This window comes from Hyla sarda, chromosome 6 (genome assembly GCF_029499605.1).
Source record: "Hyla sarda isolate aHylSar1 chromosome 6, aHylSar1.hap1, whole genome shotgun sequence".
NCBI classification, from domain to species: domain Eukaryota; kingdom Metazoa; phylum Chordata; class Amphibia; order Anura; family Hylidae; genus Hyla; species Hyla sarda.
Genome location: NC_079194.1, coordinates 281,253,196 through 281,274,035, shown reverse-complemented (window position 1 = coordinate 281,274,035; position 20,840 = coordinate 281,253,196). Strand labels below are relative to the sequence as shown.

Genomic DNA, 20,840 nt, shown 5'->3' with positions numbered 1-20,840 from the left:
GCAGGCATGGGAGTTTTCTATTTCCAATCCAGAAGGGTGCGTTACGTGACCTATCAACCAGGCCTTAGAAATCCTGCCTTGTTTTCCAATTCCTCTTGCATGGTGCTTAATGCTATCCTATAAAGAAGATGAGGACATTTCTTTCTTTTGGACGTTTAGCCAGCATCCATATTTTTGACTTTGCTCGGACTGTCTTAGGGCTGTGGGATGGTCAATATTGATGTCAGATAGGATTGAACATCTGCTTTTTGGTATGAAAAGCTTAAAATTTAGGGGGAAAAAAAGGCACTGCTGAGATTTGAACTCAGGATCTCCTGTTTACTAGACAGGCGCTTTAACCAACTAAGCCACAGCACCACATGAAGTCCAGCAGAAAAGCCAGAAAATGGGAATTTCTTACGCAATGATTCAAATTTCTACTAAATGTTGTGCATTGATGGAGTGGTTGCAGCTTGCATTTTTTCACCAACTTGGAGTTACGGTCCCCTCAGCCAGTGCCTGATCTGTGACCTTCAATAAAAATGCAGCAAAAAACTTTTTGACCCTGTTCTCAGAATCTATCACCTGGAGGTAGGGACTTATGTAGACCAGGTGGCCGAGGGGTAAAGGCGATGGACTGCTAATCCATTGTGCTCTGCATGCATGGGTTCAAATACCATCCTTGTCGGTTTCTTCTACTTTTTACCACTTTGCAGCTTGCCTAGTAGATTCTTTGCAACTTGCCTTGTAGATTCTTTATTGTCAGCATATGCAGTGGATGCTGCCACCATGGCAGTTTTCTATTTTTGATTCAGAAACGTGCCTCATGTGACCTATCAACCTGGCATTAGTAATCCTGCATTGTTTTTCCATTTCTCTTTCATGGTGCTTAATACTATCCAATAAAGAAGATGAGGACATTTCCTTCTTTTGGGCATTCAGCCAGCATACATATTTTTGACTTTGCTCGGACATTCTTAGGACTGTGGGATAGACAAGTTTGAAGTCACATATGATTGAACGTCTACTTCTTGGTATGAAAAGCTCAAAATTGCAAAGAAAGAAAGGCATTGCTGAGATTCGAACTCAGGAATTCCTGTTTACAAGACAGGCACTTTAACCAACTAAGCCACAGCGCCATGACAACCAATGCCAAAAAGCCAAAAAGTCAGAAAGTCAGAAAGTCAGAAAATGGGAATTGCTATGCAATGATTAAAATGTCTACAAAATGATGTATATTGACGGAGCAGTTGCAGCTTGCATTTTTTGAGTTACGGTCCATTCAGCCAGTGCTTAATATGTGACCTTCAATGAAAATGCAGCCAAAGACTTGTTGATCATGTTGTCAGAATGTCTCACCTGGAGTGGTTGCCTTTTAAAGACGAGGTTGCCGAGGGGTTAAGTCGATGGACGGCTAATCCATTGTGCTCTGCATGCCTTTTCCAACTTGGTATCTTGCTTTGTAGATTTTTTATTGTCTTTGCAGGCATGGGAGTTTTCTATTTCCAATCCAGAAGGGTGCGTTACGTGACCTATCAACCAGGCCTTAGAAATCCTGCCTTGTTTTCCAATTCCTCTTGCATGGTGCTTAATGCTATCCTATAAAGAAGATGAGGACATTTCTTTCTTTTGGGCGTTTAGCCAGCATCCATATTTTTGACTTTGCTCGGACTGTCTTAGGGCTGTGGGATGGACAATATTGATGTCAGATAGGATTGAACATCTGCTTTTTGGTATGAAAAGCTTAAAATTTAGGGGAAAAAAAGGCACTGCTGAGATTTGAACTCAGGATCTCCTGTTTACTAGACAGGCGCTTTAACCAACTAAGCCACAGCACCACATGAAGTCCAGCAGAAAAGCCAGAAAATGGGAATTTCTTACGCAATGATTCAAATTTCTACTTAATGTTGTGCATTGATGGAGTGGTTGCAGCTTGCATTTTTTCACCAACTTGGAGTTACGGTCCCCTCAGCCAGTGCCTGATCTGTGACCTTCAATAAAAATGCAGTAAAAAACTTTTTGACCCTGTTGTCAGAATCTATCACCTGGAGGTAGGGACTTATGTAGACGAGGTGGCCGAGTGGTTAAGGCGATGGACTGCTAATCCATTGTGCTCTGCATGCATGGGTTCAAATCCCATCCTCGTCGGTTTCTTCTACTTTTTACCACTTTGCAGCTTGCCTAGTAGATTCTTTGCAACTTGCCTTGTAGATTCTTTATTGTCAGCATATGCAGTGGATGCTCCCACCATGGCAGTTTTCTATTTTTGATTCAGAAACGTGCCTCGTGTGACCTATCAACCTGGCATTAGTAATCCTGCATTGTTTTTCCATTTCTCTTTCATGGTGCTTAATACTATCCAATAAAGAAGATGAGGACATTTCCTTCTTTTGGGCATTCAGCCAGCATACATATTTTTGACTTTGCTCGGACATTCTTAGGACTGTGGGATAGACAAGTTTGAAGTCACATATGATTGAACGTCTACTTCTTGGTATGAAAAGCTCAAAATTGCAAAGAAAGAAAGGCACTGCTGAGATTCGAACTCAGGATCTCCTGTTTACAAGACAGGCGCTTTAACCAACTAAGCCACAGCGCCATGACAACCCTTGCCTAAAAGTCAGAAAATGGGAATTGCTATGCAATGATTAAAATGTCTACAAAATGCTGTATATTGACGGAGCAGTTGCAGCTTGCATTTTTTGAGTTACGGTCCATTCAGCCAGTGCTTAATATGTGATCTTCAATGAAAATGCAGCCAAAGACTTGTTGATCATGTTGTCAGAATGTCTCACCTGGAGTGGTTGCCTTTTAAAGACGAGGTGGCCGAGGGGTTAAGTCGATGGACGGCTAATCCATTGTGCTCTGCATGCCTTTTCCAACTTGGTATCTTGCTTTGAAGATTTTTTATTGTCTTTGCAGGCATGGGAGTTTTCTATTTCCAATCCAGAAGGGTGCGTTACGTGACCTATCAACCAGGCCTTAGAAATCCTGCCTTGTTTTCCAATTCCTCTGGCATGGTGCTTAATGCTATCCTATAAAGAAGATGAGGACATTTCTTTCTTTTGGACGTTTAGCCAGCATCCATATTTTTGACTTTGCTCGGACTGTCTTAGGGCTGTGGGATGGTCAATATTGATGTCAGATAGGATTGAACATCTGCTTTTTGGTATGAAAAGCTTAAAATTTAGGGGAAAAAAAGGCACTGCTGAGATTTGAACTCAGGATCTCCTGTTTACTAGACAGGCGCTTTAACCAACTAAGCCACAGCACCACATGAAGTCCAGCAGAAAAGCCAGAAAATGGGAATTTCTTACGCAATGATTCAAATTTCTACTAAATGTTGTGCATTGATGGAGTGGTTGCAGCTTGCATTTTTTCACCAACTTGGAGTTACGGTCCCCTCAGCCAGTGCCTGATCTGTGACCTTCAATAAAAATGCAGCAAAAAACTTTTTGACCCTGTTCTCAGAATCTATCACTTGGAGGCAGGGACTTATGTAGACGAGGTGGCCGAGTGGTTAAGGCGATGAACTGCTAATCCATTGTGCTCTGCATGCATGGGTTCAAATCCCATCCTCGACGGTTTCTTCTACTTTTTACCACTTTGCAGCTTGCCTAGTAGATTCTTTGCAACTTGCCTTGTAGATTCTTTATTGTCAGCATATGCAGTGGATGCTCCCACCATGGCAGTTTTCTATTTTTGATTCAGAAACGTGCCTCATGTGACCTATCAACCTGGCATTAGTAATCCTGCATTGTTTTTCCATTTCTCTTTCATGGTGCTTAATAATATCCAATAAAGAAGATGAGGACATTTCCTTCTTTTGGGCATTCAGCCAGCATACATATTTTTGACTTTGCTCGGACATTCTTAGGACTGTGGGATAGACAAGTTTGAAGTCACATATGATTGAACGTCTACTTCTTGGTATGAAAAGCTCAAAATTGCAAAGAAAGAAAGGCACTGCTGAGATTCGAACTCAGGATCTCCTGTTTACAAGACAGGCGCTTTAACCAACTAAGCCACAGCGCCATGACAACCAATGCCAAAAAGTCAAAAAGTCAAAAAGTCAAAAAGTCAGAAAGTCAGAAAATGGGAATTGCTATGCAATGATTAAAATGTCTACAAAATGCTGTATATTGACGGAGCAGTTGCAGCTTGCATTTTTTGAGTTACGGTCCATTCAGCCAGTGCTTAATATGTGATCTTCAATGAAAATGCAGCCAAAGACTTGTTGATCATGTTGTCAGTAGTGTTGAGCGGCATAGGCCATATTCGAATTCGCGAATATTCGCGAATATGTGGACGAATATTCGTCATATTCGCGGATATTCGCATATTCGTAATATTCTCGTTTTATTTTCGCATATGCGAATATTCGCGTATGCGAAAATTAACATATACGAAAATTTGCACCTACAAAAATGTGCTTTAGTGAAAATTTGCATATGCGAAAATTTGCATATGCAAATTTTCGCATACGCGAAAATTCGCACACCGGTCTCACACAGTAGTATTAGAGCCTTCTTTACACCACACAAGCTGGAAGCAGAGAGGGATGATCACTGTGATGTGTACTGTGAAAAAAAATAATGAAAAAAAAAAAAAAAAAAGAATATTCGTAATTACGAATATATAGCGCTATATTCGCGAATATTCGCGAATTCGCGAATATGCGATATTCGAGAATAAAATTCGAATTGCGAATATTCGCGAGCAACACTAGTTGTCAGAATGTCTCACCTGGAGTGGTTGCCTTTTAAAGACGAGGTGGCCGAGGGGTTAAGTCGATGGACGGCTAATCCATTGTGCTCTGCATGCCTTTTCCAACTTGGTATCTTGCTTTGAAGATTTTTTATTGTCTTTGCAGGCATGGGAGTTTTCTATTTCCAATCCAGAAGGGTGCGTTACGTGACCTATCAACCAGGTCTTAGAAATCCTGCCTTGTTTTCCAATTCCTCTTGCATGGTGCTTAATGCTATCCTATAAAGAAGATGAGGACATTTCTTTCTTTTGGACGTTTAGCCAGCATCCATATTTTTGACTTTGCTCGGACTGTCTTAGGGCTGTGGGATGGTCAATATTGATGTCAGATAGGATTGAACATCTGCTTTTTGGTATGAAAAGCTTAAAATTTAGGGGAAAAAAAGGCACTGCTGAGATTTGAACTCAGGATCTCCTGTTTACTAGACAGGCGCTTTAACCAACTAAGCCACAGCACCACATGAAGTCCAGCAGAAAAGCCAGAAAATGGGAATTTCTTACGCAATGATTCAAATTTCTACTTAATGTTGTGCATTGATGGAGTGGTTGCAGCTTGCATTTTTTCACCAACTTGGAGTTACGGTCCCCTCAGCCAGTGCCTGATCTGTGACCTTCAATAAAAATGCAGCAAAAAACTTTTTGACCCTTTTCTCAGAATCTATCACCTGGAGGTAGGGACTTATGTAGACGAGGTGGCCGAGTGGTTAAGGCGATGGACTGCTAATCCATTGTGCTCTGCATGCATGGGTTCAAATCCCATCCTCGTCGGTTTCTTCTACTTTTTACCACTTTGCAGCTTGCCTAGTAGATTCTTTGCAACTTGCCTTGTAGATTCTTTATTGTCAGCATATGCAGTGGATGCTCCCACCATGGCAGTTTTCTATTTTTGATTCAGAAACGTGCCTCGTGTGACCTATCAACCTGGCATTAGTAATCCTGCATTGTTTTTCCATTTCTCTTTCATGGTGCTTAATACTATCCAATAAAGAAGATGAGGACATTTCCTTCTTTTGAGCATTCAGCCAGCATACATATTTTTGACTTTGCTCGGACATTCTTAGGACTGTGGGATAGACAAGTTTGAAGTCACATATGATTGAACGTCTACTTCTTGGTATGAAAAGCTCAAAATTGCAAAGAAAGAAAGGCACTGCTGAAAATCGAACTCAGAATCTCCTGTTTACAAGACAGGCGCTTTAACCAACTAAGCCACAGCGCCATGACAACCAATGCCAAAAAGTCAAAAAGTCAGAAAGTCAGAAAATGGGAATTGCTATGCAATGATTAAAATGTATACAAAATGCTGTATATTGACGGAGCAGTTGCAGCTTGCATTTTTTGAGTTACAGTCCATTCAGCCAGTGCTTAATATGTGACCTTCAATGAAAATGCAGCCAAAGACTTGTTGATCATGTTGTCAGAATGTCTCACCTGGAGTGGTTGCCTTTTAAAGACGAGGTGGCCGAGGGGTTAAGTCGATGGACGGCTAATCCATTGTGCTCCGCATGCCTTTTCCAACTTGGTATCTTGCTTTGTAGATTTTTTATTGTCTTTGCAGGCATGGGAGTTTTCTATTTCCAATCCAGAAGGGTGCGTTACGTGACCTATCAACCAGGCCTTAGAAATCCTGCCTTGTTTTCCAATTCCTCTTGCATGGTGCTTAATGCTATCCTATAAAGAAGATGAGGACATTTCTTTCTTTTGGGCGTTTAGCCAGCATCCATATTTTTGACTTTGCTCGGACTGTCTTAGGGCTGTGGGATGGACAATATTGATGTCAGATAGGATTGAACATCTGCTTTTTGGTATGAAAAGCTTAAAATTTAGGGGAAAAAAAGGCACTGCTGAGATTTGAACTCAGGATCTCCTGTTTACTAGACAGGCGCTTTAACCACCTAAGCAATTCCCATTTTCTGACTCTAAGACAAGGGTTGTCATGGCGCTGTGGCTTAGTTGGTTAAAGCGCCTGTCTTGTAAACAGGAGATCCTGAGTTCAAATCTCAGCAGTGCCTTTCTTTCTTTGCAATTTTGAGCTTTTCATACCAAGAAGTAGACGTTCAATCATATGTGACTTCAAACTTGTCTATCCCACAGTCCTAAGAATGTCCGAGCAAAGTCAAAAATATGTATGCTGGCTGAATGCCCAAAAGAAGGAAATGTCCTCATCTTCTTTATTGGATAGTATTAAGCACCATGCAAGAGAAATGGAAAAACAATGCAGGATTACTAATGCCAGGTTGATAGGTCACATGAGGCACGTTTCTGAATCAAAAATAGAAAACTGCCATGGTGGCAGCATCCACTGCATATGCTGACAATAAAGAATCTACAAGGCAACTTGGAGTTACGGTCTCATCAGCCAGTGCCTGATCTGTGACCTTCAATAAAAATGCAGCAAAAAACTTTTTGACCCTGTTCTCAGAATCTATCACCGGGAGATAGGGACTTATGTAGACGAGGTGGCCGAGTGGTTAAGGCGATGGACTGCTAATCCATTGTGCTCTGCATGCATGGGTTCAAATCCCATCCTCATGGGAGTTTTCTATTTCCAATCCAGAAGGGTGCGTTACGTGACCTATCAACCAGGCCTTAGAAATCCTGCCTTGTTTTCCAATTCCTCTTGCATGGTGCTTAATGCTATCCTATAAAGAAGATGAGGACATTTCTTTCTATTGGGCGTTTAGCCAGCATCCATATTTTTGACTTTGCTCGGACTGTCTTAGGGCTGTGGGATGGACAATATTGATGTCAGATAGGATTGAACATCTGCTTTTTGGTATGAAAAGCTTAAAATTTAGGGGAAAAAAAGGCACTGCTGAGATTTGAACTCAGGATCTCCTGTTTACTCGACAGGCGCTTTAACCACCTAAGCAATTCCCATTTTCTGACTTTAAGGCAAAGGTTGTCATGGCGCTGTGGCTTAGTTGGTTAAAGCGCCTGTCTTGTAAACAGGAGATCCTGAGTTCGAATCTCAGCAGTGCCTTTCTTTCTTTGCAATTTTGAGCTTTTCATACCAAGAAGTAGACGTTCAATCATATGTGACTTCAAACTTGTCTATCCCACAGTCCTAAGAATGTCCGAGCAAAGTCAAAAATATGTATGCTGGCTGAATGCCCAAAAGAAGGAAATGTCCTCATCTTCTTTATTGGATAGTATTAAGCACCATGCAAGAGAAATGGAAAAACAATGCAGGATTACTAATGCCAGGTTGATAGGTCACATGAGGCACGTTTCTGAATCAAAAATAGAAAACTGCCATGGTGGCAGCATCCACTGCATATGCTGACAATAAAGAATCTACAAGGCAACTTGGAGTTACGGTCTCATCAGCCAGTGCCTGATCTGTGACCTTCAATAAAAATGCAGCAAAAAACTTTTTGACCCTGTTCTCAGAATCTATCACCTGGATGTAGGGACTTATGTAGACGAGGTGGCCGAGTGGTTAAGGCGATGGACTGCTAATCCATTGTGCTCTGCATGCATGGGTTCAAATCCCATCCTCGTCGGTTCCTTCTACTTTTTACCACTTTGCAGCTTGCCTAGTAGATTCTTTGCAACTTGCCTTGTAGATTCTTTATTGTCAGCATATGCAGTGGATGCTGCCACCATGGCAGTTTTCTATTTTTGATTCAGAAACGTGCCTCATGTGACCTATCAACCTGGCATTAGTAATCCTGCATTGTTTTTCCATTTCTCTTGCATGGTGCTTAATACTATCCAATAAAGAAGATGAGGACATTTCCTTCTTTTGGGCATTCATCCAGCATACATATTTTTGACTTTGCTCGGACATTCTTAGGACTGTGGGATAGACAAGTTTGAAGTCACATATGATTGAACGTCTACTTCTTGGTATGAAAAGCTGAAAATTGCAAAGAAAGAAAGGCACTGCTGAGATTCGAACTCAGGATCTCCTGTTTACAAGACAGGCGCTTTAACCAACTAAGCCACAGCGCCATGACAACCCCTGCCTAAAAGTCAGAAAATGGGAATTGCTATGCAATGATTAAAATGTATACAAAATGCTGTATATTGACGGAGCAGTTGCAGCTTGCATTTTTTTAGTTACGGTCCATTCAGCCAGTGCTTAATATGTGACCTTCAATGAAAATGCAGCCAAAGACTTGTTGATCATGTTGTCAGAATGTCTCACCTGGAGTGGTTGCCTTTTAAAGACGAGGTGGCCGAGGGGTTAAGTCGATGGACGGCTAATCCATTGTGCTCTGCATGCCTTTTCCAACTTGGTTTCTTGCTTTGAAGATTTTTTTTTGTCTTTGCAGGCATGGGAGTTTTCTATTTCCAATCCAGAAGGGTGCGTTACGTGACCTATCAACCAGGCCTTAGAAATCCTGCCTTGTTTTCCAATTCCTCTTGCATGGTGCTTAATGCTATCCTATAAAGAAGATGAGGACATTTCTTTCTTTTGGACGTTTAGCCAGCATCCATATTTTTGACTTTGCTCGGACTGTCTTAGGGCTAAGGGATGGTCAATATTGATGTCAGATAGGATTGAACATCTGCTTTTTGGTATGAAAAGCTTAAAATTTAGGGGGAAAAAAAAGGCACTGGTGATATTTGAACTCAGGATCTCCTGTTTACTAGACAGGCGCTTTAACCAACTAAGCCACAGCACCACATGAAGTCCAGCAGAAAAGCCAGAAAATGGGAATTTCTTACGCAATGATTCAAATTTCTACTAAATGTTGTGCATTGATGGAGTGGTTGCAGCTTGCATTTTTTCACCAACTTGGAGTTACGGTCCCCTCAGCCAGTGCCTGATCTGTGACCTTCAATAAAAATGCAGCAAAAAACTTTTTGACCCTGTTCTCAGAATCTATCACCTGGAGGTAGGGACTTATGTAGACGAGGTGGCCGAGTGGTAAAGGCGATGGACTGCTAATCCATTGTGCTCTGCATGCATGGGTTCAAATCCCATCCTCGACGGTTTCTTCTACTTTTTACCACTTTGCAGCTTGCCTAGTAGATTCTTTGCAACTTGCCTTGTAGATTCTTTATTGTCAGCATATGCAGTGGATGCTGCCACCATGGCAGTTTTCTATTTTTGATTCAGAAACGTGCCTCATGTGACCTATCAACCTGGCATTAGTAATCCTGCATTGTTTTTCCATTTCTCTTTCATGGTGCTTAATACTATCCAATAAAGAAGATGAGGACATTTCCTTCTTTTGGGCATTCAGCCAGCATACATATTTTTGACTTTGCTCGGACATTCTTAGGACTGTGGGATAGTCAAGTTTGAAGTCACATATGATTGAACGTCTACTTCTTGGTATGAAAAGCTCAAAATTGCAAAGAAAGAAAGGCATTGCTGAGATTCGAACTCAGGATCTCCTGTTTACAAGACAGGCACTTTAACCAACTAAGCCACAGCGCCATGACAACCAATGACAACCAATGCCAACCAATGCCAAAAAGTCAAAAAGTCAAAAAGTCAGAAAGTCAGAAAGTCAGAAAATGGGAATTGCTATGCAATGATTAAAATGTCTACAAAATGCTGTATATTGACGGAGCAGTTGCAGCTTGCATTTTTTGAGTTACGGTCCATTCAGCCAGTGCTTAATATGTGACCTTCAATGAAAATGCAGCCAAAGACTTGTTGATCATGTTGTCAGAATGTCTCACCTGGAGTGGTTGCCTTTTAAAGACGAGGTGGCCGAGGGGTTAAGTCGATGGACGGCTAATCCATTGTGCTCTGCATGCCTCTTCCAACTTGGTATCTTGCTTTGTAGATTTTTTATTGTCTTTGCAGGCATGGGAGTTTTCTATTTCCAATCCAGAAGGGTGCGTTACGTGACCTATCAACCAGGCCTTAGAAATCCTGCCTTGTTTTCCAATTCCTCTTGCATGGTGCTTAATGCTATCCTATAAAGAAGATGAGGACATTTCTTTCTTTTGGGCGTTTAGCCAGCATCCATATTTTTGACTTTGCTCGGACTGTCTTAGGGCTGTGGGATGGACAATATTGATGTCAGATAGGATTGAACATCTGCTTTTTGGTATGAAAAGCTTAAAATTTAGGGGAAAAAAAGGCACTGCTGAGATTTGAACTCAGGATCTCCTGTTTACTAGACAGGAGCTTTAACCAACTAAGCCACAGCACCACATGAAGTCCAGCAGAAAAGCCAGAAAATGGGAATTTCTTACGCAATGATTCAAATTTCTACTTAATGTTGTGCATTGATGGAGTGGTTGCAGCTTGCATTTTTTCACCAACTTGGAGTTACGGTCCCCTCAGCCAGTGCCTGATCTGTGACCTTCAATAAAAATGCAGTAAAAAACTTTTTGACCCTGTTCTCAGAATCTATCACCTGGAGGTAGGGACTTATGTAGACGAGGTGGCCGAGGTAGGGACTTATGTAGACGAGGTGGCCGAGTGGTTAAGGCGATGGACTGCTAATCCATTGTACTCTGCATGCATGGGTTCAAATCCCATCCTCGTCGGTTTCTTCTACTTTTTACCACTTTGCAGCTTGCCTAGTAGATTCTTTGCAACTTGCCTTGTAGATTCTTTATTGTCAGCATATGCAGTGGATGCTGCCACCATGGCAGTTTTCTATTTTTGATTCAGAAACGTGCCTCATGTGACCTATCAACCTGGCATTAGTAATCCTGCATTGTTTTTCCATTTCTCTTGCATGGTGCTTAATACTATCCAATAAAGAAGATGAGGACATTTCCTTCTTTTGGGCATTCAGCCAGCATACATATTTTTGACTTTGCTCGGACATTCTTAGGACTGTGGGATAGACAAGTTTGAAGTCACATATGATTGAACGTCTACTTCTTGGTATGAAAAGCTCAAAATTGCAAAGAAAGAAAGGCACTGCTGAGATTCGAACTCAGGATCTCCTGTTTTCAAGACAGGCGCTTTAACCAACTAAGCCACAGCGCCATGACAACCAATGCCAAAAAGTCAAAAAGTCAGAAAGTCAGAAAATGGGAATTGCTATGCAATGATTAAAATGTATACAAAATGCTGTATATTGACGGAGCAGTTGCAGCTTGCATTTTTTGAGTTACGGTCCATTCAGCCAGTGCTTAATATGTGACCTTCAATGAAAATGCAGCCAAAGACTTGTTGATCATGTTGTCAGAATGTCTCACCTGGAGTGGTTGCCTTTTAAAGACGAGGTGGCCGAGGGGTTAAGTCGATGGACGGCTAATCCATTGTGCTCCGCATGCCTTTTCCAACTTGGTATCTTGCTTTGTAGATTTTTTATTGTCTTTGCAGGCATGGGAGTTTTCTATTTCCAATCCAGAAGGGTGCGTTACGTGACCTATCAACCAGGCCTTAGAAATCCTGCCTTGTTTTCCAATTCCTCTTGCATGGTGCTTAATGCTATCCTATAAAGAAGATGAGGACATTTCTTTCTTTTGGGCGTTTAGCCAGCATCCATATTTTTGACTTTGCTCGGACTGTCTTAGGGCTGTGGGATGGACAATATTGATGTCAGATAGGATTGAACATCTGCTTTTTGGTATGAAAAGCTTAAAATTTAGGGGAAAAAAAGGCACTGCTGAGATTTGAACTCAGGATCTCCTGTTTACTAGACAGGCGCTTTAACCACCTAAGCAATTCCCATTTTCTGACTCTAAGACAAGGGTTGTCATGGCGCTGTGGCTTAGTTGGTTAAAGCGCCTGTCTTGTAAACAGGAGATCCTGAGTTCAAATCTCAGCAGTGCCTTTCTTTCTTTGCAATTTTGAGCTTTTCATACCAAGAAGTAGACGTTCAATCATATGTGACTTCAAACTTGTCTATCCCACAGTCCTAAGAATGTCCGAGCAAAGTCAAAAATATGTATGCTGGCTGAATGCCCAAAAGAAGGAAATGTCCTCATCTTCTTTATTGGATAGTATTAAGCACCATGCAAGAGAAATGGAAAAACAATGCAGGATTACTAATGCCAGGTTGATAGGTCACATGAGGCACGTTTCTGAATCAAAAATAGAAAACTGCCATGGTGGCAGCATCCACTGCATATGCTGACAATAAAGAATCTACAAGGCAACTTGGAGTTACGGTCTCATCAGCCAGTGCCTGATCTGTGACCTTCAATAAAAATGCAGCAAAAAACTTTTTGACCCTGTTCTCAGAATCTATCACCGGGAGATAGGGACTTATGTAGACGAGGTGGCCGAGTGGTTAAGGCGATGGACTGCTAATCCATTGTGCTCTGCATGCATGGGTTCAAATCCCATCCTCATGGGAGATTTCTATTTCCAATCCAGAAGGGTGCGTTACGTGACCTATCAACCAGGCCTTAGAAATCCTGCCTTGTTTTCCAATTCCTCTTGCATGGTGCTTAATGCTATCCTATAAAGAAGATGAGGACATTTCTTTCTTTTGGGCGTTTAGCCAGCATCCATATTTTTGACTTTGCTCGGACTGTCTTAGGGCTGTGGGATGGACAATATTGATGTCAGATAGGATTGAACATCTGCTTTTTGGTATGAAAAGCTTAAAATTTAGGGGGAAAAAAGGCACTGCTGAGATTTGAACTCAGGATCTCCTGTTTACTCGACAGGCGCTTTAACCACCTAAGCAATTCCCATTTTCTGACTTTAAGGCAAAGGTTGTCATGGCGCTGTGGCTTAGTTGGTTAAAGCGCCTGTCTTGTAAACAGGAGATCCTGAGTTCGAATCTCAGCAGTGCCTTTCTTTCTTTGCAATTTTGAGCTTTTCATACCAAGAAGTAGACGTTCAATCATATGTGAATTCAAACTTGTCTATCCCACAGTCCTAAGAATGTCCGAGCAAAGTCAAAAATATGTATGCTGGCTGAATGCCCAAAAGAAGGAAATGTCCTCATCTTCTTTATTGGATAGTATTAAGCACCATGCAAGAGAAATGGAAAAACAATGCAGGATTACTAATGCCAGGTTGATAGGTCACATGAGGCACGTTTCTGAATCAAAAATAGAAAACTGCCATGGTGGCAGCATCCACTGCATATGCTGACAATAAAGAATCTACAAGGCAACTTGGAGTTACGGTCTCATCAGCCAGTGCCTGATCTGTGACCTTCAATAAAAATGCAGCAAAAAACTTTTTGACCCTGTTCTCAGAATCTATCACCTGGATGTAGGGACTTATGTAGACGAGGTGGCCGAGTGGTTAAGGCGATGGACTGCTAATCCATTGTGCTCTGCATGCATGGGTTCAAATCCCATCCTCGTCGGTTCATTCTACTTTTTACCACTTTGCAGCTTGCCTAGTAGATTCTTTGCAACTTGCCTTGTAGATTCTTTATTGTCAGCATATGCAGTGGATGCTGCCACCATGGCAGTTTTCTATTTTTGATTCAGAAACGTGCCTCATGTGACCTATCAACCTGGCATTAGTAATCCTGCATTGTTTTTCCATTTCTCTTGCATGGTGATTAATACTATCCAATAAAGAAGATGAGGACATTTCCTTCTTTTGGGCATTCATCCAGCATACATATTTTTGACTTTGCTCGGACATTCTTAGGACTGTGGGATAGACAAGTTTGAAGTCACATATGATTGAACGTCTACTTCTTGGTATGAAAAGCTGAAAATTGCAAAGAAAGAAAGGCACTGCTGAGATTCGAACTCAGGATCTCCTGTTTACAAGACAGGCGCTTTAACCAACTAAGCCACAGCGCCATGACAAGCCTTGCCTAAAAGTCAGAAAATGGGAATTGCTATGCAATGATTAAAATGTATACAAAATGCTGTATATTGACGGAGCAGTTGCAGCTTGCATTTTTTGAGTTACGGTCCATTCAGCCAGTGCTTAATATGTGACCTTCAATGAAAATGCAGCCAAAGACTTGTTGATCATGTTGTCAGAATGTCTCACCTGGAGTGGTTGCCTTTTAAAGACGAGGTGGCCGAGGGGTTAAGTCGATGGACGGCTAATCCATTGTGCTCTGCATGCCTTTTCCAACTTGGTTTCTTGCTTTGAAGATTTTTTTTTGTCTTTGCAGGCATGGGAGTTTTCTATTTCCAATCCAGAAGGGTGCGTTACGTGACCTATCAACCAGGCCTTAGAAATCCTGCCTTGTTTTCCAATTCCTCTTGCATGGTGCTTAATGCTATCCTATAAAGAAGATGAGGACATTTCTTTCTTTTGGACGTTTAGCCAGCATCCATATTTTTGACTTTGCTCGGACTGTCTTAGGGCTAAGGGATGGTCAATATTGATGTCAGATAGGATTGAACATCTGCTTTTTGGTATGAAAAGCTTAAAATTTAGGGGGAAAAAAAAGGCACTGCTGAGATTTGAACTCAGGATCTCCTGTTTACTAGACAGGCGCTTTAACCAACTAAGCCACAGCACCACATGAAGTCCAGCAGAAAAGCCAGAAAATGGGAATTTCTTACGCAATGATTCAAATTTCTACTAAATGTTGTGCATTGATGGAGTGGTTGCAGCTTGCATTTTTTCACCAACTTGGAGTTACGGTCCCCTCAGCCAGTGCCTGATCTGTGACCTTCAATAAAAATGCAGCAAAAAACTTTTTGACCCTGTTCTCAGAATCTATCACCTGGAGGTAGGGACTTATGTAGACGAGGTGGCCGAGTGGTAAAGGCGATGGACTGCTAATCCATTGTGCTCTGCATGCATGGGTTCAAATCCCATCCTCGACGGTTTCTTCTACTTTTTACCACTTTGCAGCTTGCCTAGTAGATTCTTTGCAACTTGCCTTGTAGATTCTTTATTGTCAGCATATGCAGTGGATGCTGCCACCATGGCAGTTTTCTATTTTTGATTCAGAAACGTGCCTCATGTGACCTATCAACCTGGCATTAGTAATCCTGCATTGTTTTTCCATTTCTCTTTCATGGTGCTTAATACTATCCAATAAAGAAGATGAGGACATTTCCTTCTTTTGGGCATTCAGCCAGCATACATATTTTTGACTTTGCTCGGACATTCTTAGGACTGTGGGATAGTCAAGTTTGAAGTCACATATGATTGAACGTCTACTTCTTGGTATGAAAAGCTCAAAATTGCAAAGAAAGAAAGGCATTGCTGAGATTCGAACTCAGGATCTCCTGTTTACAAGACAGGCACTTTAACCAACTAAGCCACATCGCCATGACAACCAATGACAACCAATGCCAACCAATGCCAACCAATGCCAAAAAGTCAAAAAGTCAAAAAGTCAGAAAGTCAGAAAGTCAGAAAATGGGAATTGCTATGCAATGATTAAAATGTCTACAAAATGCTGTATATTGACGGAGCAGTTGCAGCTTGCATTTTTTGAGTTACGGTCCATTCAGCCAGTGCTTAATATGTGACCTTCAATGAAAATGCAGCCAAAGACTTGTTGATCATGTTGTCAGAATGTCTCACCTGGAGTGGTTGCCTTTTAAAGACGAGGTGGCCGAGGGGTTAAGTCGATGGACGGCTAATCCATTGTGCTCTGCATGCCTCTTCCAACTTGGTATCTTGCTTTGTAGATTTTTTATTGTCTTTGCAGGCATGGGAGTTTTCTATTTCCAATCCAGAAGGGTGCGTTACGTGACCTATCAACCAGGCCTTAGAAATCCTGCCTTGTTTTCCAATTCCTCTTGCATGGTGCTTAATGCTATCCTATAAAGAAGATGAGGACATTTCTTTCTTTTGGGCGTTTAGCCAGCATCCATATTTTTGACTTTGCTCGGACTGTCTTAGGGCTGTGGGATGGACAATATTGATGTCAGATAGGATTGAACATCTGCTTTTTGGTATGAAAAGCTTAAAATTTAGGGGAAAAAAAGGCACTGCTGAGATTTGAACTCAGGATCTCCTGTTTACTAGACAGGAGCTTTAACCAACTAAGCCACAGCACCACATGAAGTCCAGCAGAAAAGCCAGAAAATGGGAATTTCTTACGCAATGATTCAAATTTCTACTTAATGTTGTGCATTGATGGAGTGGTTGCAGCTTGCATTTTTTCACCAACTTGGAGTTACGGTCCCCTCAGCCAGTGCCTGATCTGTGACCTTCAATAAAAATGCAGTAAAAAACTTTTTGACCCTGTTCTCAGAATCTATCACCTGGAGGTAGGGACTTATGTAGACGAGGTGGCCGAGGTAGGGACTTATGTAGACGAGGTGGCCGAGTGGTTAAGGCGATGGACTGCTAATCCATTGTACTCTGCATGCATGGGTTCAAATCCCATCCTCGTCGGTTTCTTCTACTTTTTACCACTTTGCAGCTTGCCTAGTAGATTCTTTGCAACTTGCCTTGTAGATTCTTTATTGTCAGCATATGCAGTGGATGCTGCCACCATGGCAGTTTTCTATTTTTGATTCAGAAACGTGCCTCATGTGACCTATCAACCTGGCATTAGTAATCCTGCATTGTTTTTCCATTTCTCTTGCATGGTGCTTAATACTATCCAATAAAGAAGATGAGGACATTTCCTTCTTTTGGGCATTCAGCCAGCATATATATTTTTGACTTTGCTCGGACATTCTTAGGACTGTGGGATAGACAAGTTTGAAGTCACATATGATTGAACGTCTACTTCTTGGTATGAAAAGCTCAAAATTGCAAAGAAAGAAAGGCACTGCTGAGATTCGAACTCAGGATCTCCTGTTTACAAGACAGGCGCTTTAACCAACTAAGCCACAGCGCCATGACAACCAATGCCAAAAAGTCAAAAAGTCAGAAAGTCAGAAAATGGGAATTGCTATGCAATGATTAAAATGTATACAAAATGCTGTATATTGACGGAGCAGTTGCAGCTTGCATTTTTTGAGTTACGGTCCATTCAGCCAGTGCTTAATATGTGACCTTCAATGAAAATGCAGCCAAAGACTTGTTGATCATGTTGTCAGAATGTCTCACCTGGAGTGGTTGCCTTTTAAAGACGAGGTGGCCGAGGGGTTAAGTCGATGGACGGCTAATCCATTGTGCTCCGCATGCCTTTTCCAACTTGGTATCTTGCATTGTAGATTTTTTATTGTCTTTGCAGGCATGGGAGTTTTCTATTTCCAATCCAGAAGGGTGCGTTACGTGACCTATCAACCAGGCCTTAGAAATCCTGCCTTGTTTTCCAATTCCTCTTGCATGGTGCTTAATGCTATCCTATAAAGAAGATGAGGACATTTCTTTCTTTTGGGCGTTTAGCCAGCATCCATATTTTTGACTTTGCTCGGACTGTCTTAGGGCTGTGGGATGGACAATATTGATGTCAGATAGGATTGAACATCTGCTTTTTGGTATGAAAAGCTTAAAATTTAGGGGAAAAAAAGGCACTGCTGAGATTTGAACTCAGGATCTCCTGTTTACTAGACAGGCGCTTTAACCACCTAAGCAATTCCCATTTTCTGACTCTAAGACAAGGGTTGTCTTAGTTGGTTAAAGCGCCTGTCTTGTAAACAGGAGATCCTGAGTTCAAATCTCAGCAGTGCCTTTCTTTCTTTGCAATTTTGAGCTTTTCATACCAAGAAGTAGACGTTCAATCATATATGACTTCAAACTTGTCTATCCCACAGTCCTAAGAATGTCCGAGCAAAGTCAAAAATATGTATGCTGGCTGAATGCCCAAAAGAAGGAAATGTCCTCATCTTCTTTATTGGATAGTATTAAGCACCATGCAAGAGAAATGGAAAAACAATGCAGGATTACTAATGCCAGGTTGATAGGTCACATGAGGCACGTTTCTGAATCAAAAATAGAAAACTGCCATGGTGGCAGCATCCACTGCATATGCTGACAATAAAGAATCTACAAGGCAACTTGGAGTTACGGTCTCATCAGCCAGTGCCTGATCTGTGACCTTCAATAAAAATGCAGCAAAAAACTTTTTGACCCTGTTCTCAGAATCTATCACCGGGAGATAGGGACTTATGTAGACGAGGTGGCCGAGTGGTTAAGGCGATGGACTGCTAATCCATTGTGCTCTGCATGCATGGGTTCAAATCCCATCCTCATGGGAGATTTCTATTTCCAATCCAGAAGGGTGCGTTACATGACCTATCAACCAGGCCTTAGAAATCCTGCCTTGTTTTCCAATTCCTCTTGCATGGTGCTTAATGCTATCCTATAAAGAAGATGAGGACATTTCTTTCTTTTGGGCGTTTAGCCAGCATCCATATTTTTGACTTTGCTCGGACTGTCTTAGGGCTGTGGGATGGACAATATTGATGTCAGATAGGATTGAACATCTGCTTTTTGGTATGAAAAGCTTAAAATTTAGGGGGAAAAAAGGCACTGCTGAGATTTGAACTCAGGATCTCCTGTTTACTCGACAGGCGCTTTAACCACCTAAGCAATTCCCATTTTCTGACTTTAAGGCAAAGGTTGTCATGGCGCTGTGGCTTAGTTGGTTAAAGCGCCTGTCTTGTAAACAGGAGATCCTGAGTTCGAATCTCAGCAGTGCCTTTCTTTCTTTGCAATTTTGAGCTTTTCATACCAAGAAGTAGACGTTCAATCATATGTGAATTCAAACTTGTCTATCCCACAGTCCTAAGAATGTCCGAGCAAAGTCAAAAATATGTATGCTGGCTGAATGCCCAAAAGAAGGAAATGTCCTCATCTTCTTTATTGGATAGTATTAAGCACCATGCAAGAGAAATGGAAAAACAATGCAGGATTACTAATGCCAGGTTGATAGGTCACATGAGGCACGTTTCTGAATCAAAAATAGAAAACTGCCATGGTGGCAGCATCCACTGCATATGCTGACAATAAAGAATCTACAAGGCAACTTGGAGTTACGGTCTCATCAGCCAGTGCCTGATCTGTGACCTTCAATAAAAATGCAGCAAAAAACTTTTTGACCCTGTTCTCAGAATCTATCACCTGGAGGTAGGGACTTATGTAGACGAGGTGGCCGAGTGGTTAAGGCGATGGACTGCTAATCCATTGTGCTCTGCATGCATGGGTTCAAATCCCATCCTCGTTGGTTTCTTCTACCTTTGCAGCTTGCCTAGTAGATTCTTTGCAACTTGCCTTGTAGATTCTTTATTGTCAGCATATGCAGTGGATGCTGCCACCATGGCAGTTTTCTATTTTTGATTCAGAAACGTGCCTCATGTGACCTATCAACCTGGCATTAGTAATCCTGCATTGTTTTTCCATTTCTCTTGCATGGTGCTTAATACTATCCAATAAAGAAGATGAGGACATTTCCTTCTTTTGGGCATTCATCCAGCATACATATTTTTGACTTTGCTCGGACATTCTTAGGACTGTGGGATAGACAAGTTTGAAGTCACATATGATTGAACGTCTACTTCTTGGTATGAAAAGCTGAAAATTGCAAAGAAAGAAAGGCACTGCTGAGATTCGAACTCAGGATCTCCTGTTTACAAGACAGGCGCTTTAACCAACTAAGCCACAGCGCCATGACAAGCCTTGCCTAAAAGTCAGAAAATGGGAATTGCTATGCAATGATTAAAATGTATACAAAATGCTGTATATTGACGGAGCAGTTGCAGCTTGCATTTTTTGAGTTACGGTCCATTCAGCCAGTGCTTAATATGTGACCTTCAATGAAAATGCAGCCAAAGACTTGTTGATCATGTTGTCAGAATGTCTCACCTGGAGTGGTTGCCTTTTAAAGACGAGGTGGCCGAGGGGTTAAGTCGATGGACGGCTAATCCATTGTGCTCTGCATGCCTTTTCCAACTTGGTTTCTTGCTTTGAAGATTTTTTTTTGTCTTTGCAGGCATGGGAGTTTTCTATTTCCAATCCAGAAGGGTGCGTTACGTGACCTATCAACCAGGCCTTAGAAATCCTGCCTTGTTTTCCAATTCCTCTTGCATGGTGCTTAATGCTATCCTATAAAGAAGATGAGGACATTTCTTTCTTTTGGACGTTTAGCCAGCATCCATATTTTTGACTTTGCTCGGACTGTCTTAGGGCTAAGGGATGGTCAATATTGATGTCAGATAGGATTGAACATCTGCTTTTTGGTATGAAAAGCTAAAAATTTAGGGGGAAAAAAAAGGCACTGCTGAGATTTGAACTCAGGATCTCCTGTTTACTAGACAGGCGCTTTAACCAACTAAGCCACAGCACCACATGAAGTCCAGCAGAAAAGCCAGAAAATGGGAATTTCTTACGCAATGATTCAAATTTCTACTAAATGTTGTGCATTGATGGA

At 41.6% G+C, this 20,840-nt stretch overlaps 37 non-coding genes across 37 annotated transcripts; 18 read left to right on the top strand and 19 right to left on the bottom strand.

Moving 5' to 3' along the window:
• Positions 1-283: 283 nt before the first annotated feature.
• TRNAT-AGU (transfer RNA threonine (anticodon AGU)) lies at positions 284-357 on the bottom strand. Its single transcript has one exon. It is a non-coding gene; the product is annotated as a tRNA-Thr (tRNA).
• Positions 358-1,044: 687 nt separating this feature from the next.
• Positions 1,045-1,118, bottom strand: TRNAT-UGU (transfer RNA threonine (anticodon UGU)). Its single transcript has one exon. It is a non-coding gene; the product is annotated as a tRNA-Thr (tRNA).
• Positions 1,119-1,743: 625 nt separating this feature from the next.
• On the bottom strand, positions 1,744-1,817 carry TRNAT-AGU (transfer RNA threonine (anticodon AGU)). Its single transcript has one exon. It is a non-coding gene; the product is annotated as a tRNA-Thr (tRNA).
• A 228-nt stretch (positions 1,818-2,045) lies between these two features.
• Positions 2,046-2,127, top strand: TRNAS-GCU (transfer RNA serine (anticodon GCU)). Its single transcript has one exon. It is a non-coding gene; the product is annotated as a tRNA-Ser (tRNA).
• A 377-nt stretch (positions 2,128-2,504) lies between these two features.
• Positions 2,505-2,578, bottom strand: TRNAT-UGU (transfer RNA threonine (anticodon UGU)). The gene has a single exon. It is a non-coding gene; the product is annotated as a tRNA-Thr (tRNA).
• Positions 2,579-3,179: 601 nt separating this feature from the next.
• Positions 3,180-3,253, bottom strand: TRNAT-AGU (transfer RNA threonine (anticodon AGU)). Its single transcript has one exon. It is a non-coding gene; the product is annotated as a tRNA-Thr (tRNA).
• A 228-nt stretch (positions 3,254-3,481) lies between these two features.
• On the top strand, positions 3,482-3,563 carry TRNAS-GCU (transfer RNA serine (anticodon GCU)). Its single transcript has one exon. It is a non-coding gene; the product is annotated as a tRNA-Ser (tRNA).
• A 377-nt stretch (positions 3,564-3,940) lies between these two features.
• On the bottom strand, positions 3,941-4,014 carry TRNAT-UGU (transfer RNA threonine (anticodon UGU)). Its single transcript has one exon. It is a non-coding gene; the product is annotated as a tRNA-Thr (tRNA).
• A 1,116-nt stretch (positions 4,015-5,130) lies between these two features.
• TRNAT-AGU (transfer RNA threonine (anticodon AGU)) lies at positions 5,131-5,204 on the bottom strand. The gene has a single exon. It is a non-coding gene; the product is annotated as a tRNA-Thr (tRNA).
• A 228-nt stretch (positions 5,205-5,432) lies between these two features.
• On the top strand, positions 5,433-5,514 carry TRNAS-GCU (transfer RNA serine (anticodon GCU)). Its single transcript has one exon. It is a non-coding gene; the product is annotated as a tRNA-Ser (tRNA).
• A 377-nt stretch (positions 5,515-5,891) lies between these two features.
• Positions 5,892-5,965, bottom strand: TRNAT-UGU (transfer RNA threonine (anticodon UGU)). Its single transcript has one exon. It is a non-coding gene; the product is annotated as a tRNA-Thr (tRNA).
• A 719-nt stretch (positions 5,966-6,684) lies between these two features.
• On the top strand, positions 6,685-6,758 carry TRNAT-UGU (transfer RNA threonine (anticodon UGU)). The gene has a single exon. It is a non-coding gene; the product is annotated as a tRNA-Thr (tRNA).
• A 441-nt stretch (positions 6,759-7,199) lies between these two features.
• On the top strand, positions 7,200-7,281 carry TRNAS-GCU (transfer RNA serine (anticodon GCU)). The gene has a single exon. It is a non-coding gene; the product is annotated as a tRNA-Ser (tRNA).
• A 374-nt stretch (positions 7,282-7,655) lies between these two features.
• Positions 7,656-7,729, top strand: TRNAT-UGU (transfer RNA threonine (anticodon UGU)). The gene has a single exon. It is a non-coding gene; the product is annotated as a tRNA-Thr (tRNA).
• Positions 7,730-8,170: 441 nt separating this feature from the next.
• Positions 8,171-8,252, top strand: TRNAS-GCU (transfer RNA serine (anticodon GCU)). Its single transcript has one exon. It is a non-coding gene; the product is annotated as a tRNA-Ser (tRNA).
• A 377-nt stretch (positions 8,253-8,629) lies between these two features.
• On the bottom strand, positions 8,630-8,703 carry TRNAT-UGU (transfer RNA threonine (anticodon UGU)). Its single transcript has one exon. It is a non-coding gene; the product is annotated as a tRNA-Thr (tRNA).
• A 905-nt stretch (positions 8,704-9,608) lies between these two features.
• Positions 9,609-9,690, top strand: TRNAS-GCU (transfer RNA serine (anticodon GCU)). Its single transcript has one exon. It is a non-coding gene; the product is annotated as a tRNA-Ser (tRNA).
• A 377-nt stretch (positions 9,691-10,067) lies between these two features.
• TRNAT-UGU (transfer RNA threonine (anticodon UGU)) lies at positions 10,068-10,141 on the bottom strand. The gene has a single exon. It is a non-coding gene; the product is annotated as a tRNA-Thr (tRNA).
• A 653-nt stretch (positions 10,142-10,794) lies between these two features.
• On the bottom strand, positions 10,795-10,868 carry TRNAT-AGU (transfer RNA threonine (anticodon AGU)). Its single transcript has one exon. It is a non-coding gene; the product is annotated as a tRNA-Thr (tRNA).
• A 258-nt stretch (positions 10,869-11,126) lies between these two features.
• On the top strand, positions 11,127-11,208 carry TRNAS-GCU (transfer RNA serine (anticodon GCU)). The gene has a single exon. It is a non-coding gene; the product is annotated as a tRNA-Ser (tRNA).
• Positions 11,209-11,585: 377 nt separating this feature from the next.
• On the bottom strand, positions 11,586-11,659 carry TRNAS-UGA (transfer RNA serine (anticodon UGA)). Its single transcript has one exon. It is a non-coding gene; the product is annotated as a tRNA-Ser (tRNA).
• Positions 11,660-12,378: 719 nt separating this feature from the next.
• TRNAT-UGU (transfer RNA threonine (anticodon UGU)) lies at positions 12,379-12,452 on the top strand. Its single transcript has one exon. It is a non-coding gene; the product is annotated as a tRNA-Thr (tRNA).
• A 441-nt stretch (positions 12,453-12,893) lies between these two features.
• Positions 12,894-12,975, top strand: TRNAS-GCU (transfer RNA serine (anticodon GCU)). Its single transcript has one exon. It is a non-coding gene; the product is annotated as a tRNA-Ser (tRNA).
• Positions 12,976-13,349: 374 nt separating this feature from the next.
• On the top strand, positions 13,350-13,423 carry TRNAT-UGU (transfer RNA threonine (anticodon UGU)). Its single transcript has one exon. It is a non-coding gene; the product is annotated as a tRNA-Thr (tRNA).
• Positions 13,424-13,864: 441 nt separating this feature from the next.
• On the top strand, positions 13,865-13,946 carry TRNAS-GCU (transfer RNA serine (anticodon GCU)). Its single transcript has one exon. It is a non-coding gene; the product is annotated as a tRNA-Ser (tRNA).
• A 377-nt stretch (positions 13,947-14,323) lies between these two features.
• TRNAT-UGU (transfer RNA threonine (anticodon UGU)) lies at positions 14,324-14,397 on the bottom strand. The gene has a single exon. It is a non-coding gene; the product is annotated as a tRNA-Thr (tRNA).
• A 603-nt stretch (positions 14,398-15,000) lies between these two features.
• Positions 15,001-15,074, bottom strand: TRNAT-AGU (transfer RNA threonine (anticodon AGU)). The gene has a single exon. It is a non-coding gene; the product is annotated as a tRNA-Thr (tRNA).
• A 228-nt stretch (positions 15,075-15,302) lies between these two features.
• TRNAS-GCU (transfer RNA serine (anticodon GCU)) lies at positions 15,303-15,384 on the top strand. The gene has a single exon. It is a non-coding gene; the product is annotated as a tRNA-Ser (tRNA).
• Positions 15,385-15,761: 377 nt separating this feature from the next.
• Positions 15,762-15,835, bottom strand: TRNAT-UGU (transfer RNA threonine (anticodon UGU)). Its single transcript has one exon. It is a non-coding gene; the product is annotated as a tRNA-Thr (tRNA).
• A 663-nt stretch (positions 15,836-16,498) lies between these two features.
• On the bottom strand, positions 16,499-16,572 carry TRNAT-AGU (transfer RNA threonine (anticodon AGU)). Its single transcript has one exon. It is a non-coding gene; the product is annotated as a tRNA-Thr (tRNA).
• Positions 16,573-16,830: 258 nt separating this feature from the next.
• Positions 16,831-16,912, top strand: TRNAS-GCU (transfer RNA serine (anticodon GCU)). Its single transcript has one exon. It is a non-coding gene; the product is annotated as a tRNA-Ser (tRNA).
• Positions 16,913-17,289: 377 nt separating this feature from the next.
• TRNAT-UGU (transfer RNA threonine (anticodon UGU)) lies at positions 17,290-17,363 on the bottom strand. The gene has a single exon. It is a non-coding gene; the product is annotated as a tRNA-Thr (tRNA).
• A 1,221-nt stretch (positions 17,364-18,584) lies between these two features.
• Positions 18,585-18,666, top strand: TRNAS-GCU (transfer RNA serine (anticodon GCU)). Its single transcript has one exon. It is a non-coding gene; the product is annotated as a tRNA-Ser (tRNA).
• A 374-nt stretch (positions 18,667-19,040) lies between these two features.
• Positions 19,041-19,114, top strand: TRNAT-UGU (transfer RNA threonine (anticodon UGU)). The gene has a single exon. It is a non-coding gene; the product is annotated as a tRNA-Thr (tRNA).
• Positions 19,115-19,555: 441 nt separating this feature from the next.
• TRNAS-GCU (transfer RNA serine (anticodon GCU)) lies at positions 19,556-19,637 on the top strand. Its single transcript has one exon. It is a non-coding gene; the product is annotated as a tRNA-Ser (tRNA).
• A 368-nt stretch (positions 19,638-20,005) lies between these two features.
• TRNAT-UGU (transfer RNA threonine (anticodon UGU)) lies at positions 20,006-20,079 on the bottom strand. Its single transcript has one exon. It is a non-coding gene; the product is annotated as a tRNA-Thr (tRNA).
• A 603-nt stretch (positions 20,080-20,682) lies between these two features.
• On the bottom strand, positions 20,683-20,756 carry TRNAT-AGU (transfer RNA threonine (anticodon AGU)). The gene has a single exon. It is a non-coding gene; the product is annotated as a tRNA-Thr (tRNA).
• Between the last annotated feature and the right edge of the window lie 84 nt (positions 20,757-20,840).